General features: G+C 41.2%; 1 protein-coding gene across 2 annotated transcripts in view; it reads right to left on the reverse strand.

The window, feature by feature from the left end:
• Positions 1–7,572: 7,572 nt before the first annotated feature.
• Positions 7,573–15,916, reverse strand: part of LIG4 (DNA ligase 4) — a 71,466-nt gene continuing 63,122 nt past the window's right edge. For both annotated transcript variants that reach the window (XR_014143906.1, XR_014143907.1), the window contains exons 4-5: positions 12,496–12,589; positions 7,573–8,976 (exon numbers count right to left, since the gene is read on the reverse strand). The gene's annotated coding sequence lies outside the window, so the exon portion shown is untranslated. The remainder of the gene's footprint in view (positions 8,977–12,495; positions 12,590–15,916) is intronic.

Raw genomic sequence — 15,916 nt, forward strand, 5'->3', positions numbered from 1 at the left:
AAATCACATGATTAATGACTACTCTATGAGGGAGTATGCCAAGGAAAACATATGTTCTGTAGGTTATGACCCCATATAACACTAACCACCACGAACTATTGTAGAAACAACATTGGATTAACAAGATACGGTTCTTACCTTGACTTGGCTATCAGTTTAGTGTGTGATTTGGGGTACTTCACTGTAACTTCTCTCAATCTTGATTTCTCCTAAGTAATACACAGAGTAAGCCTACATATCCTTTAAGTGCCTTTCCAGAGATTAAATATCATGATCTGCTTTTGTCGGAGTTGCTAGTCTATGAATAATATGTAGACTGTTCACACCTTTTTAGACATGCAAGTGAAGACTGCTCTTGAGTTGACACAATGCTTCAGCCACCAATGGAAAAATGACTAACTCTGGCCCCTGCCATTCCCTACACGCTTTCTATTGCTCATTGACAAACTGATCAATATAGAAGTTATTGTGTGGTAATTATGGTAAGGTGAGGTGATATGTCCTGTGGAAGTTTGAAGAGGTAAACAGACACATAAGAAGAAAACTAACCTCATTCAACTCTAAGCATAGTCTATGGTAATATCAGGTGCTAAATTCAGGCTAAGTGTATGAATGGAAAAACAGGAGATTAAACATTAACTGTTTTAAAGATGGGTCAGACTCAGAAAATAAGGAGACATCCAGTGACAAGTAAATACTTCCTATCCTTCTGCCCTGCACTGTCTTTCACTCACAGGTATGTCATTTTTTTCTTTCATAGCCCCAGTCACTGTACGGATTTATGCATTCCATAACTCAGGTATAACCAAGAAAGAAAGAATTGAAAAACACGAGTGGTAGAAAAAGTCACCTTTCCCTACAACGTTTTGGAATCTTTAAACTTGCATTTGAACCTGCAATTAGTTCATGAATTTAGACAAATTCTCTACCTGAATTTCTGGTCCCCCTTGTCTCTGACAGGACATGCAAGAAGAAGAAGTGAATATTTCAAGGTCAAGTTTGGGGGATGATTCAGGGCCCTACCACATTTTTGCCTGACACGAACCCATTAGAATCTTCTATCACTTCAGCAATTCCTCATTTGCCTTCTCACCAACCACTTGCCAAGGCTGTACTGTGGCTCAGTGAGACTTCCGCTTGCTTCTTTCATTCATGCAATAAATGTTATTGAATGCTTACATTAGCTTCTAGGCCCTGTGACAGCTCTTTGTGATGTAATAGTGAGCAAGTTCAAATCATACTTGCAGACAACATGTCTTTCGTAGCATCTAAGGGACACAAGAAGATGTGTTGGGGTAATACGTTGAGAAAATGTTCAGTCTTGTCTCTCCCATGGTCCCAAGGTAAGTTTTTTTTAAAGTTTTTATTTTAATTCCAGTTAGTTAACATACAGTGTTATACTAGCTTCAGGTGCACAGTATGGTGACCCAACACTTCCATACATCCCCAAATAAGCTTTAATATGCAACTTCTGTTGCTATCCATCAAACAGCTATGCGTGGCTGAACTTGGAATGTGAATGCTGACCTGGGGGGGATACTCATGTAGAGGTGGGGTGGATAAACACCCCAGACGCATTAACCCTAGAAATTGCAATTCCCAGCATGTGTGAGCATTGCTCTGTAACTGATGCTGGGTGGTTAGGTGCTCTCCAAAAAGAATTGTTTCAAGCCACCTGTCTTATAAAAGTAAAATATTAGAATTCCCTCAAACTAATTGTCAGATCTCAGAGAGGGGTTTTCCCCCCAAGAGCATAGAATTGATCATTTCTTGGTTGAAGGTTCTTATGTGGATACTTCTTATTTCTTATTGTTTGATGAGATTTCTACTCTAGCAGGAACATGCACATTCTTCATAATCTCGCTCCTGCCGTCCTTGCTGATCACTCCCCTACTCTACACCATCTTCCAGCCATAACAGCGTCTTCCCTGCTCTCCAGACACATAGGCTCTCTCATGTAACAAGGCGTTGATGCATGCTGCCCCATTTGTCAGAAATGCACCATCATTGAGTTGTATTAGGCAAACTCCGACTCGCTTTGCAAAACCTCTGCAGGGTGCCCTGGACTTCCCTCGGTGCCCTCACATAGTGCTCAGGCCATCTAGTGGAGCCCTTACCAATTTATACTGTAAGGCACTGTCTTCCCTTGCCCACCTAGCCTAACTGGGCATGAGTCTTCAAAGGCACGCTGTATCATTGATTTTTGTATCACCAGCAATTTTGGCTGAGTCAAATAAATTAAAAGATTCAAGGTCTCTCTAAACTTCGAAGAGCAAACGTAGGTATGTTCCAACAGCAGGAGACTTTAAAAGGGAAAAGGGCTCAAGAATGATAGAAGACTCTCATAATGAAATCAGGAAGATGTACTAACATATGACCTAAGTAAGGAAAAAATATCTATTTGAAGAGGCTGATGTAGTCGTACAGGCTGTTCTCCAGTGACTAAGATATCAGTGGGAACGTACAGAAAAAGGAAAAATAACTAGGTGCAGAGAAAAGATAGGAGGAACTCAGGAGAAAGGTGATTCATTCTGGGGCCCTAAGCTATCCATAGAGCTTCATTGTGCCATTGGAAAGCAGGACTCTTTCATGGGGAAGCAAGATAGGGAAGAAAGATGGCAATGTCCACCCGACCACAGGAGATGTGGCCTGGGCGCAGTTTTCCATCCTACTTGGCTGATTGAGGTGTTGAGGTGTATCAATCAGAGGGGTAAAATTTCCTCATTCCATGCCCTCACAGTGGTATTAATGTGGATCCTGACAGGGTCTGCAATACAGATTATACTTTAGCCCACATGGAGGAAAAGATTGGCAAAGAATAGACAGGTTATTAGAGCCGCAACCAAATGACATAGTGGGAGTACATCTCCAGTGAGATAAAACAGTGCATATCAGGGTCTGGGGAGGTCAGTTGTTGGGCTAGGGAATTATAGTGTGGGATATTAAGACTAGGTGGCTGTTGAGTGTTTACAGATATAGGAGAGTAGAGAACAGAAGGGAGAATCCCCACTAAGAACAAGAGATGCCAAGCTTAAACAGTGACAGTGAGATTTATTCTCCTCTCCCAGATGGAAGTGGTGAGTCTAATGTCTGTTGGCTATTTCAGCTAAGTCCTCTAGCAGAGGGATGTCAGGATAGATAAAAACAGAATTTGGGTCAATAGTGCAACATGGCTACTACTAATCTTCATGAAAAAGAATAAATTAATAGAAAGGTATTCTCTAGAATAAAATATGTAACCGATACTCTATTTTTGAACTGTCAAGTGCACACCAAAAATGTCATGTTATGTGCATAGCATAAAGGTTAAGATGGAAAAAGACACAGGGACATATTAAATGGAGATCAATGGTCAGAATTCAACATAATCTTAAACTATGCTATAGAAACGCAGAAATGTTTAACCAGAAAGAGAAAAACACGAAAGATTATAGCACTATTTAAATGTAGATGAGGGACTAAATCTGTGAATCTGAGGAATTTGGGAAGTTGGAACTAGTACCAATAACTTGAAGTTTCAGAGTTTATACTTTCTAAATACAAAGACTTTTCCCTTTTCTCCAGTAGCAGAGACCCCCAAACAAAAACAGAATGATCTGCCTCTGCAAAGGGGCACGATTACAAAACATGCTCCTTAGGGAAATATTTTGTCCACTATATTAACAGGTAAGAAAGAGATTGGAATTCTCAACCCAGTGATAACCTACGACTTCGAAAATCAACTCTGTGTTATTGCAAACAGTGTTAAGAACATTAGGATCCATGAGTGAGAATATCTCAGGGGCCATACCTAGAAGACATTCTCACGGTCAAGAGCAGGTGTTGACAATACGCTCTCCTGGCCGCTGTCTATGAGTTTTGTTTCTTCTTTTCCAGTTCTTATAAATGCTATTTCTTTTTTCTTGCCTTCCTCCACTCTTCATAGTGAACAGAAGTAGTAAGCATGGCCATCTTCATATCCTCTCTTATTTTAAGGGGAATGCCTCTAACATTTCTTCATTAAAAATTGTGCCAGGAAGGATTCCATTAAGGAAATGAAACCACTCCAACTATTTCAGGCATAAAATTAGTTAATATAGAGTGTTAGGTACTGATAAAATATTTAAAATGCTGGGATAGTGGAGTCTTGCCTATTCATGAAGGAAAAAAAAAAAATATATATATATATATGTATACACCCTGACTCAGCTTTCTGAAACATCCAGGAACGTAGCTCCCATCTAACTTCCACCTTCCACATCTCATATGTTTATCTAATGGAAGGACTTAATTCATTTTCAAACCCTGTCTGTGAAGGAAGCTGGGAAATGCAAATTCCTGCTTTGAGTTCCTGCAAAGACTCACTAGAAGGTATGCTGAGAGCTAGTGCTGTGACTCCTCTCCAATGTACCTTCTCTTCCGTGGACACTTACTTGCACTCTCAATCATCCTTGTTTACACTCACTCACTCCCTTAAAAGGGAGGCCATAGTCCACGAATCACTGTACACATCTCTGGGGAATATCCTTTCCTCTTCCAGGTCGGTCATAATCCCACTTTACCATCCTATAAGCTAAGGACTTAATGGCTAACCCCCTTCAGCACTCTTTTATTCATGCTGTGAAAAAGAAGGAAATGGTTTCATTTTTACAAATACATGCTTAAGAAAGCAAAGCCGAAAAGAGGGGTAGTTACTAGGGTCTTAGTTTCTGCAATTAATCAAGAGATGGTGTCTGACGTTTAAAATGGGTTCTCCTTCCACCCATTGCATGGGAGCATCTTAGCTGTGGGAGTTCTTTGTGTGGGGGGTTGAAGCGGAGGACCCAAATCCGTATTTCCACAAGGTCTGAGCCCCTCATGGTCTTGTCTATATGGACTTGCTGAAGTCTTGCACGAATTTTTCCCACCGGACCTGACATCGGAAAGAGGTACCCCAAATCATTACCTCGGATTCTAGCACATTCCTCCTCACTCACATTGCCAGCAGCAGCACTAACTCCCCACACTTGACAGGGTAAACCCTCCGGCTGACGTAGAATATTGTGGGGCTATTGGATCAACGGCATGAGGAAAGCAAAATGGCAGTCTCAGTGGAGACATTGTTACATCCTGTGATGAATCACCTCTCCCTTAGGCCCTAGACTTCTGAGAGAGCAGAGTCTAAATTCATGGTGATGGATAGCAAGGATTTTGCAGATGGGCCTCAGGTGTAAGAGTGAGAGGGACCATTGCTGCTTTTACCACTGGTTCTCCGGTCCTGTGTTCCAGCTGTGGAGAGACAGCGTTCTCTCTTCATTGATCTTGCATTGCATTCAGTCCACCCCATAGGACAATAGCCCACACTCAGGAGGTATTTTCTCCCAGTTGATGCTGTACCTGAATTGTCAGGAGCCAGCTGCATCTCATAACTGGGCACATAACATGAGTGGATGCCATGGTACAAATCTATTGCCTTGTGTACTTTGCCATTTAAAAAAAAAAAAAAGAGAGAGAGGGGCGCCTGGGTGGCTCAGTTGGTTAAGCGACTGCCTTCGGCTCAGGTCATGATCCCGGAGTCCTGGGATCAAGTCCCACATCAGGCTCTCGGCTCGGCGGAGAGCCTGCTTCTCCCTCTGACCCTATCACCTCTCATGCTGTTTCTCTCTCTCTCTCAAGTAAATAAATAAATAAAATCTTTAAAAAAAAAAAGAGAGATAACTTGGTTAGAAATAGTGTTGTGTGGAACACTATGAAAGAGAATTAGGCATTTCATAAGTTTACAGCGGGAGCTCTAGAAGAGATATGGCAGGCATGGAAGTCAAATCCATATTGAAAGTAAGGATATGGGCACCCACTATAATGGAACTGGGCCCATGGGGTTAACTTGCCACCAGACAGTGATGTCATATCTGGGGTTTGGTGTCTGTCTCTGCTTTGGTAGAGAGGGCCCTTAGCAGTGTTGGCCATTGGCTCAGCTTTGTGGACTAGAAGTCTGTATTATTGAGGACTATATTCAATTTTATAAAATTATGAGGTCTTTTTATGGTTATCTTTTCTTTCTTTTATTTATTTCTAATAAAATTGCATTGGGTTCAGAGAACGTATGGTACCAGTTACTTTATTTGGTGTTTGTTTGCTAATACCTGATTTATGAGTCAGTCACAATTTTTATAAATGCTCTATAGTACACTTGAGAAGAGTCTGTTTTAAGTCTATGTGTATGTATTTTCTTTCAAACCAGATTATATACACATGCTGTTTTTAACTTTTCAAAAGTAAATGTACTATGAACATTTGCTTATAAAAACTCTAACACATTGCTAAAAATAAACTTTTTAAACTTTAACCTGGAACCTGTCCACAGAAGTTGTGTAAGTCCCTGGATCCTCATTAAGACATGCTGCTTAGGGGCCCCGGGGTGTCAGGCACCAGAAGGAGGCTGTCTGTGGACTTCAGAATGTGTAAAACTCAGGAGTCTTTGTAACTGCCCACATTACTTTTGTTTCTTTCTTTCTCTACCTCATTCTCCAGAGAGTCTGAGAGTAAAACTTTCCCAAAGAAAGAGCTCCCCTGCTCACTAAAAAGCCTCAGAGAGAATTGGGAGGATTGGGGTTCATGCTATGCCGGGCAGGGAGGAGATCCAACCACAATAGAGAACAAACATGAGGTGCTGGCTTTTGAAGGGAGGTAACCTAGCTGTGTTCCCCAAGTGTGCTGGGACAAAGAAAGGGAAAAGAGGGGGATACCATTTACAGAATGAGAAGAGCTGGGGCCTCCTCCCTTTCGGGCTCTGTCTTGTCTCTGCTTAGAGCCTCTCTGAGAGAGAGAAATACGTTCCAGCTCTGTGGAGACGTCTGCACAATTTAACAACTTGACTAACACCCTTGCTAGGAACCAAGTCACTGAATTTTGCGACACTTTCACCCAGACTGTGTAAAAAATAAGCCCTCGGGCTTCTGCTGACCAGCCTTCTTGTGGGCAGAAGGCCACAGTCTGATGTAGAGGACCACAGGGTGCACCCCCATCGCCTTGGAGGGCCCTGGGTCCAACAGAGGCTGATCTTTCCGAGCTTTCACGAAGCATTTCACAGCAACTTTCTCACCCTTGTCTTTGCACCAGGCTTTCCCGACAGTGCTCTGGATTGGATGTTTGCTCAGAAGCCATTTTTTAATTTTAGCCTTGTTTGGCATCTGGAGAGCTGGGAGCCTTCCAAGCCAGCAAGTCACGATTTCATTTCATTGAAAGTCCTTCCTTGACGTATTCCTGTCCTCTTGCAAATTCTATCCCGAGCATTGGGAGCCACCAGGTAACACTGGCCACCCCTGGAGGGAAACCTCCTCTGCTGGATCACCCAGGACGTCAGGTGGACCTCCTGCCTTCCATGGGCCTCAGGTGACAGCGTTGGCCTCGTATATCTAAAGTCACTGCCTGCACCTCGCCATTTCCAATCAGAGCCCCATTCCTGGCATACGGGGGAGGACTCAGTCTCCAAAACCTCACAGTACATTTCCAGTACTACCTCTCAGCCAGGATGTCCATCCTTAATTAAGTACTGCCATTTTCAGCTAATGGCGGTACAGGAAGGGGAAATGGGGAGGGGGGATATTTGGGGTGGGGGGTGGGGCAGCAGCCCAGGTAGACAAGAAGAAGAAAAATAATCAAAAACCCTAATGCTTGGCATAATGTTTCCTAGGGCCAGGACAGAATCTAGCATAAAGACATGATTTTAACCATCGAGATCCTGTTTTCTGTCTCAGCTCCGGATCTGGCATTACTTAATGGTACGACTTTGAGAGCATCAATTTGCCTATTGGGGTCCCCAGTAGTTCTCTTCCGAGGAATGAGGATCTATAATGTCCCTTTAGTTCTCAAATCCTGAGCATGGGTTGCGTTTGACCTCCTTGTACAAAGAATAAGCTCCTTATCCTCCATTTCCGAGGATGATCACTAGGCAGAGTGCCCTGGGTAAGCTGCACCATCTTGTGTCCCCTCCCAGCCCAATGTTTGCATGTCGAAGATGTGCTCTCTGTGTTCCTATTCAAGGAGACACGACCTGTTGCAGCGGTCACTGTATTTCCCTGTGTGTTCAAATCTCCTTCAGTACAGGTGTTCAAACTGAGACCTATCGACTTTGTTCTCTATCACCAGGGTCTCATCTGCCTCCTCACTGTCCTTTGCTAATTGATAACAGATTGCTTCATATTAAGCATGGGTTCTAACACTTAGAAGACAAAAGGGAGTTCTGTCTCCCACCTCGTGTCACATAGCCTGCTGTAGTCTAATATCACTGAATATTTTCTGAAGGAGTACAAAAGGAACATCGATGTTTAAGGCCATATGATCAATACTATGTTTATCTATGGAGAGTGAGAAACATTGAAATTATTGTAAACCAATGAATACCATCCTGAAAAACCGTAACAAAAGGAAGTCCATTCAGCAAATTTCATTATCTCAGAGATGGGAAGAAGAAAATAGAGATTTAAATAAGTTACCTTTAAAGAAAACTATCAAGTATTAAATAAGCATGCAAGGGATTGTCTGTGAACTCCTAAAAGTACTTCTTAATTCTAATTCAATTGGCATTTATGTCAAATTTATTTATATCATTAGCTTTCTCCTGAAGCATCTTATTTATCCAAATACATTTTAAGTCTCTTAAGGACAGAAATTTATTTCAGGTTCTCGATCTATATGTGTTCCTTCAATGATTATTAGTAATTACAGTTTGTGAAATACCATATGATAGGTAGTGTGCAGATCAAAAATAAACATCCAGGTTAATTTCAAGAAGCTTACAGCCTGTTGAGGGAGGATGTGGTGTTAACAGATGGGGTTAGGAGTCACGTTAGTTCCTCGACTGAACGTGGGCCCTGGATGGATTACCAGCTTCTTGCTCTGTGGTTTCATCATCTGTACAAAAAGGCTGATGGTACCTGCCTCAGCTGGAAAAATGACATGTGGTGTCCCTAGAATGTGCTTGGCGCTCAGCAAATACGGGATTCCGTCTGGCCTCTCCTGAAAACACAAGAATCGCGTGTTAAATAAGCATTTACTGTCAATATTATGAAAATCACGAACATCCACTCTCCGAATCCTCACAATCACCCTCTGAAGAAAGCACAACCACCAGCCCATTTTATGGATGAGGACATTGAGGCCCAGAGATGTTACCAACAAGCTGCAGGGCTGGGACTTAACAGCCAGCCAGTCAACCTGGCTTAAGATTCTGGGTTCTTAACTACTTGGTTGGTTTACAAACCCAGGCATTTAAGAGAAGATGGTTTCTATCGTCATCTGTCTTCCAATATGTAAGTAAAAACTAAAAATGGATGTTTTTACTTTTCAGTTCTGATGAGACTGAATGTGGTTTACCTTTACTTTTCATTGCACTTCTTTCAAAAATCTCTAATTTCCTTTCCTGTTAACTTAATCATTTATTGTTGCTTTGCTGTAATATTTATTCTCCACTTATTAAAAGTAATAAATTTTGGTTGTCACGATTTGCAAATATGTATTTCCATTCAGTCACTCAGCTAATACTTATCAAGAGTTTCTTACGGGTGAAGTCATGTGCTAAGCACCTGAGACATAAGGAAGAAAGGAAGAAAGATCTTTTGCCCTCTGAGGGATTAAAGTCTACCTAAAGACACAGATATTTAAACAAATACACATGTTAAAGGGGCTATCAGTTTGATCCTTCCAATCTTCTTTTCTTCATTTACTAGCTGTAAGACATTGGCCAAACACTTAACATCTATTTCCTTCAATTTCCTTAATTTTTTTTTAAAGATTTTATTTATTTATTTGAGAGAGAGACTGAGAGAGAGAGAGCATGAGAGGGGGGAGGGTCAGGAGGGTCAGAGGGAGAAGCAGACTCCCTGCCGAGCAGGGAGCCTGATGCGGGACTCGATCCAGGGACTCCGGGATCATGACCTGAGCCGAAGGCAGTCGCTTAACCAACTGAGCCACCCAGGCGCCCAACAGCAGAGGAAGTTTAATGAAGGATATTCCAGGAGTGTTGGGGCTTATGGGCTGAGGAAGGTCTTACCCACCAGAAAGTCATGTGAGGAAGGGAAATCTTTGTTGAGCAAAAAGGGCAAGGCTAAGAAATAGTAATTTCAGTAAGTTACCTGAAACATGGCCCACTTAAAATGAAAGGAGAATGGGGCAAAACAGCAAAATGTATTGTGGTAATAGATTGAGAAATAGAAAGATGTGTACATTTCATATTTATACTTATTCTCTATTTGACTTTATTCCACAAACTGAAGTATTCACCTCTGAGAAATAGAGAGTTTCCTGCTGGTGATTCTGTTAATGTGAGTTCAAAACTGGCACATTCTTTAATAAGCTTTTATAACGCTGTCTATTTTGAGAGAATGAGAGCGACAGGTACAGCTTATAGAAGTCAACACCTGAAGTCATTAGGCAGATTATTAAAATGTGTCACTAGCTGTGAGAACAAGAAGACAGACAAACAGCGTCAATGTCAGCACACGGCATAACTCGCACCCACTCTAATGAGGGCTGGGAGACGGATACACGACCCCTTCCCACCAAGGCCATAAACTCCCAAGGATTTGGTTCATTGCACTATTACTCTGTTGGTAAAAGGAACGCTGTCGTTTGAACCCCTCACAATACTGGACATTAGGATTTTGTTTTTAATTCCATTATGCCTCCTTTCAGAACAGGCTCAGAAATATAAATGATCCCTCCAAGGCCACACAGCCAGTAAGGGATGGAACTGGGACCCTAGTTCCGATGTTTTTTCCACTACACAGTGCTTGAGTGTGCACACATGTGTGAACACACACACACACAATGGATTAATCAATACAAAAAAGCAAAGCTTTAGAAGTCAGTAACCTCACAGGCACTAGTAATGCCGTCAATTCTTATTCCAGAAAACAAGGCAGGGATTATACTAATTTCTACTCCCTACATTTCTTCCACACCTCCCCACCTTTAACTGCTTACTCTAAAAACTGGTTTTATTTTAACCCAATTGTCACCCATAATATTGCCTGTGATAGAGTGAGAAACACTTGAGTTTTCTAAATTTCTTCAGAACATAACCCTGAAACATAAGGAACCTGCAATGATGAACTATAAGAGTCACAAGTTATCATGTACCCAACTTGGTCATTAGATTTGAGTGGCTTTGTTGACGTAGAATTGACCTACAATAAAAATGACTAATTTTAAGTGTACGATCTGATGAAGTTTACAGATGCATGGAGTCGTTTAGCCCCCACCACATGATAGATATTGAACATTTCCACCACCTCGAGAGTGCCTTCATGCCCCTTTCCAGCCTGTCCCCAAGAACCCCTGTTCTGCTTCCTGTCAATACAATTCCACCTTTCCTAGAATAACGTGTAAATGGAATTATAGAGTGAGTAGTCTTTTGTATCTGATCAATCAGTGACATTCAAAGGTTCATTAAAGTTAGGGCCCAGATAAGTGGGAATTCCTGAGGGCTTACATAACAGAACGGATAGCTTAGTTTACTACCACGAGGAAGCAGTTCACCCAGAGATTATATCTTTTTTGAGTACATTTCCATGTTCTATGTGAGATCTAACCTGGATTCAAAAAGTAACTTTCCAACAGCCCTAGAAACTCGTGAGATGAAGGGAAGCTAATTGTGACCAGAGCTCATTGTTGGTTTTGGCAAAATCTCACTTAAGCCTTAAGAGATCATACTAACATTCGTTCTCCTTGTTTGTGCAAAGGAAGCCAAAAGTGGTTATGTGGGCAAATAATAGAAGTATACTGCTTTTGTTGGGAGATCATAGGAAAATTATATTACATAAACACCTGAAAGGCTGTGCTAATTCTCGTATTGACGTGTTATCAATTATTATTTGAAATTTGTTTCTTTGTTTTACCAGGTATTTGGTTTTATTCGCTGTTTGTGTTTCATTTGTGGTTCTTATTCTTTATTCCTAATTGAACCAACATCTATTTTACAACATTCTTCTGCCTTGGGCTGTGATCATGACCATTAAGACGGTCCTTCTGTCGGAGGACAGAGAAACCAGAGGGGGTCGTCTGAGGAAAGAAATGGGGACGGACCAGATTCAAAGACAGGGTGGGTTTTCTTGGCGCCTAAACCCATTCCTTTTACAGCTACTGTCACACCAAAGTCTCTCTATCCACAAACCCCCACCACAAGACCTGAGTTTCTGAGCCCCAGCTTAAGGTACCCTCGCCTCAGACCTGGGGAGAGGAGGCTGAGTTTCAATGTACAAATCCAAACAGCAGACCACTGAGACTCAATGAAATAAAACCCTTCCATTGTGACTCTGATTTCAAGGCCTCTTTCTGCTTAAGATCTTGACTTTCTCTCCTTATGTTTCTTAAGCTCTTACTGTGTTTATGCACCACACTAACCCCTGGGAAATCAAAATAACTACAAGACATCATCCCTACCCTAGCAAGCCTCACAGGAAAAGGAAACATAAGTTATTAACTCTAGGGTTACCTTGTAACAACTATAATAGATACACGTAGACACATACTACTCACCTTCTCTGTGGGGATCAAAGGGGAATAAAGAGTGATCCAGATGACAGGTGGCCTTTGAACTGGGACTTAGAGACGAGGCAGGCAGAAGGCAAACCTGCATGAAAGCAGAAATAGAAAAGCTAACTGTATGTTTAGGGAAACTCATGAGTGTGAGTCTCTTCACCCTCATGATATTCCTAAAGAATTAAGAAATTCAATGTTCATTATATTCCCAAGCTAAAAAATAAGCGATGGTTAAAAATAATTCAGTGCATGCAGGTGGACCAAAAAAAAAAAAAAGTAACCTATTTAATATTATTATTAATCCCTTAATTCTCCCTAGTTCAACTTCCTTGAAGTGTCTCTGAGCTCCATTTCATGACACTGGAAGTCTACTGAATTAATCAGTACATTTGGGAGGCAGCGGAAATCAAGGCACTTTCTTCACTCAGTTAGCTCTTGTCCTGCTGAGGGTCCTTGCCTGTGTGCCCTTTTCCTCAGTATTCCCTTCAGCGTCGCTTTCCAGAGCTTTCTCATCCTGCATCCCATGGTTTGCCAGTGACATCATTTCCTCTGCTTTTCTTCTCTAATGATTTCTTCTCTAATGATCTGTATTCGTGGTTCTGTTCCATCTCCCTAATGTTAACCTCCTGCCGAAGGCAGGGCTCTGATTAAGGACATTCGTGATTAGATTAAAATGTCCCTTCTCACTTTCCCCCTAACTATCTTTCTAACACATAATGCTATTAAAATACAGCTGCACTGTGCCCTGCTCCCTTATAGCTCAGACCGGAAGCTAAGTCCACATGTGTCCCAGATATCCGTAATTTTAAGGACAAGTTCTTGTTTAAAATATCCCCACACTAGGTCTAAGATGAACAGGAAAACCACCATAGCACTTCAAATGACAAATAAGGCAAAATAAGACTCTTATTGACCCCTCATCACCACCATCCCTAAAGATGTACAGAGAATTATGAGCATCTTTACACGACGGCAAAGATATGGATGTAATTCAAGGCTCTTGGATTTGAGGAAGTTATAACCAGGATTGGAAACAAGACATTAAAATATGAGCCCTTAGTCATGAAGTATGGCAAGAGTTGATGTTCATAGTAGAGATATGATGGGTTGCTTAATAAATTTTAAGAATAAAAATTGTTGCAGTTCTCTGTAAAAATAAAAAAAAAATCACTTCACGTTGACTTGTAACGCACTAAATTGCTACATCCTTCCCTAAAACCTAGATTATCAAGTGCACAGCTTGCTTGTGCCTTGAAATTACTGTCATTTTAGTTTGCCAGCTAATGCGTTTCCTTTTCTTCAACCCTGGATGGGGCAGGAGAGGAGGGGAAACTAACCTTGATTGAGACCATCCTTCAAGTCTAGCATTGTGTTAATAGTAACCCAGATGCCTTTTGAAATTCAAGTTAAAGCAACTTGAAAACCACCCCCATTTCCCTAAGGAATTCTACCTGCCCTCACTCTGGGGGGGGGGGGGTGGGGGCGGTAAGGTAGGAGAGGACTTACAGTTTTATAAGCCTTCTCACTGCGATCCCTTGTGATAGCTCAGGAACTGGCCGCTCTTTTGGTCCAGTGTAGTCTGTGTGCCCTGGACAGGTGCTCTCCCACAAGATGAGACTCGGTTAAAAAATCTGTTTTTCTCTCCAGATCCTGTATTCTGGTGTCTGCCTTTTGTGCTGGAATGACAGTGTGATGTTTTGTATTGTGTGAGAATGCTGGTGATTTGTCTCAATATCTAGCAGACCACCTGATCAAAAAATCAACTTGTAGTTGGTTAAGTGGCCAATATTTGTTAGTTGTTACCACAACAAAGCCTAGTAAAATTCAATGAATATAGGTGAGGTCACCCTCAGCTTTCCAGCCTCATCTGCAACCATTTTACCCAGCTCCTACATCAAAGAGTTAGGGTTCTGCATCCCACACCCTAGATCTATCTCGCTCATGTGACCTTATTCCCCCAAAGTCTTCCAAACTTACATTGCTTTCAGAAACTTTCTTAAGAAGCAGATACAGCATTGCTTGGTCAGTGATATCCTCCTGAACCCTGGTTGAGTACCATTCCTTATCACCCGAGCAGCTCACCAATTGAAAAAAAAAAAAACTATACAATATTAGAACTATCTGTGAATCTGTCTCCTCCATTAAGTTATAAGCTCTACATGTCATTTCATATTTTTGCAATATGTAATTATAATATTTTAAAGGGTAATCTTTGGACTACTATCTCTCTAGACACATCAAAAAGCCCAAAGATTATGACATTTTGTCTTTTGCTTCTAATTTGTGTCCTCAAAGCACCTTGCACAGTTCCAATGGAAAATAGGTGCTCAATATAGATTAGTGGATCTGACTTGAATAATGAGCTATGTTATAAAAGGGCTGAATTATATCAATAATTAAAGTTTTAGTCAAATCCTGTGATAAAGAACAATGCTTAATTCACCCTAGAAAGGGCACAAAGCTCTTGATAATGACAAGATTAAAAGCCTATTAATATTTCAGGAAAAGTGTGATCATTTACATCTGTCTATTATGCCCTCCTATTTTTAATGCTATGTCACTTTAGGACTTAACATATTAACAATATGAAATTCAATTTTCCATTTATTTGACGTTTCTTCTTGGGTACTTATTGAATATAAGTAACAGCAAATATGAAGCTCTGAAAGCTCTAAAATTATATAGTTCTAGGGAGAACAAACAAGGATAAACTACAGAGCACCTATAAATCAAATAAAATGCATCTGTACTTGGTGGGAAGAAATCTGAGTTTAGGAAAGACATTTAAAATATATTTAACAGAAAGAGTCAAGTAGTCAAGGAAAAATGCCTTTTAAAAAGAAATATCTAAAATAATGATAATCCTGTTGAAATGATGGGTGAGATCATAAAAATAACAGCTGTTCAAAGTGGGTTTTAACTAAGTCACTAAGGCAGCTGACATTTCGTGAGATTACGTTATTCCTGTCTTATCTGTTGTTTCACACAACAGGATACTATCTACTTTCTTTTTTTTTTTTTTTAAGATTTTTATCTAATTATTTCAGAGAGAGAAAGAGACAGAGAGCACAAGCGTGAGGGGGTTGGAGAAGGAGAAGCAGACTCCCCGCCGAGCAGGGAGCCTGATGCGGGACTTGATCCCAGGATCCTGAGATCATGACCCAAGCCGAAGGCAGACTTTTTTTTTTTTTATTTATTTGACAGACACAGCGAGAGAGGGAACACAAGCAGGGGGAGTGGGAGGGAGAAGCAGGCTTCCCGCTGAGCAGGGAGCGAAGGCAGACTCTTACCTGACTGAGCCACCCAGGCGCCCCTATCTGCTTTCTTGTAAGTGAATGAAATGTAACTTTATAGAACTCAAAATTCATTTGCAGAGAATTCAATATGAGAATATACTTCTATCAAGAGTACAGCAATA

This window comes from Leptonychotes weddellii, chromosome 3 (assembly GCF_054177405.1).
Source record: "Leptonychotes weddellii isolate Sample4059 chromosome 3, ASM5417740v2, whole genome shotgun sequence".
Classification (NCBI taxonomy): Eukaryota; Metazoa; Chordata; class Mammalia; order Carnivora; family Phocidae; genus Leptonychotes; species Leptonychotes weddellii.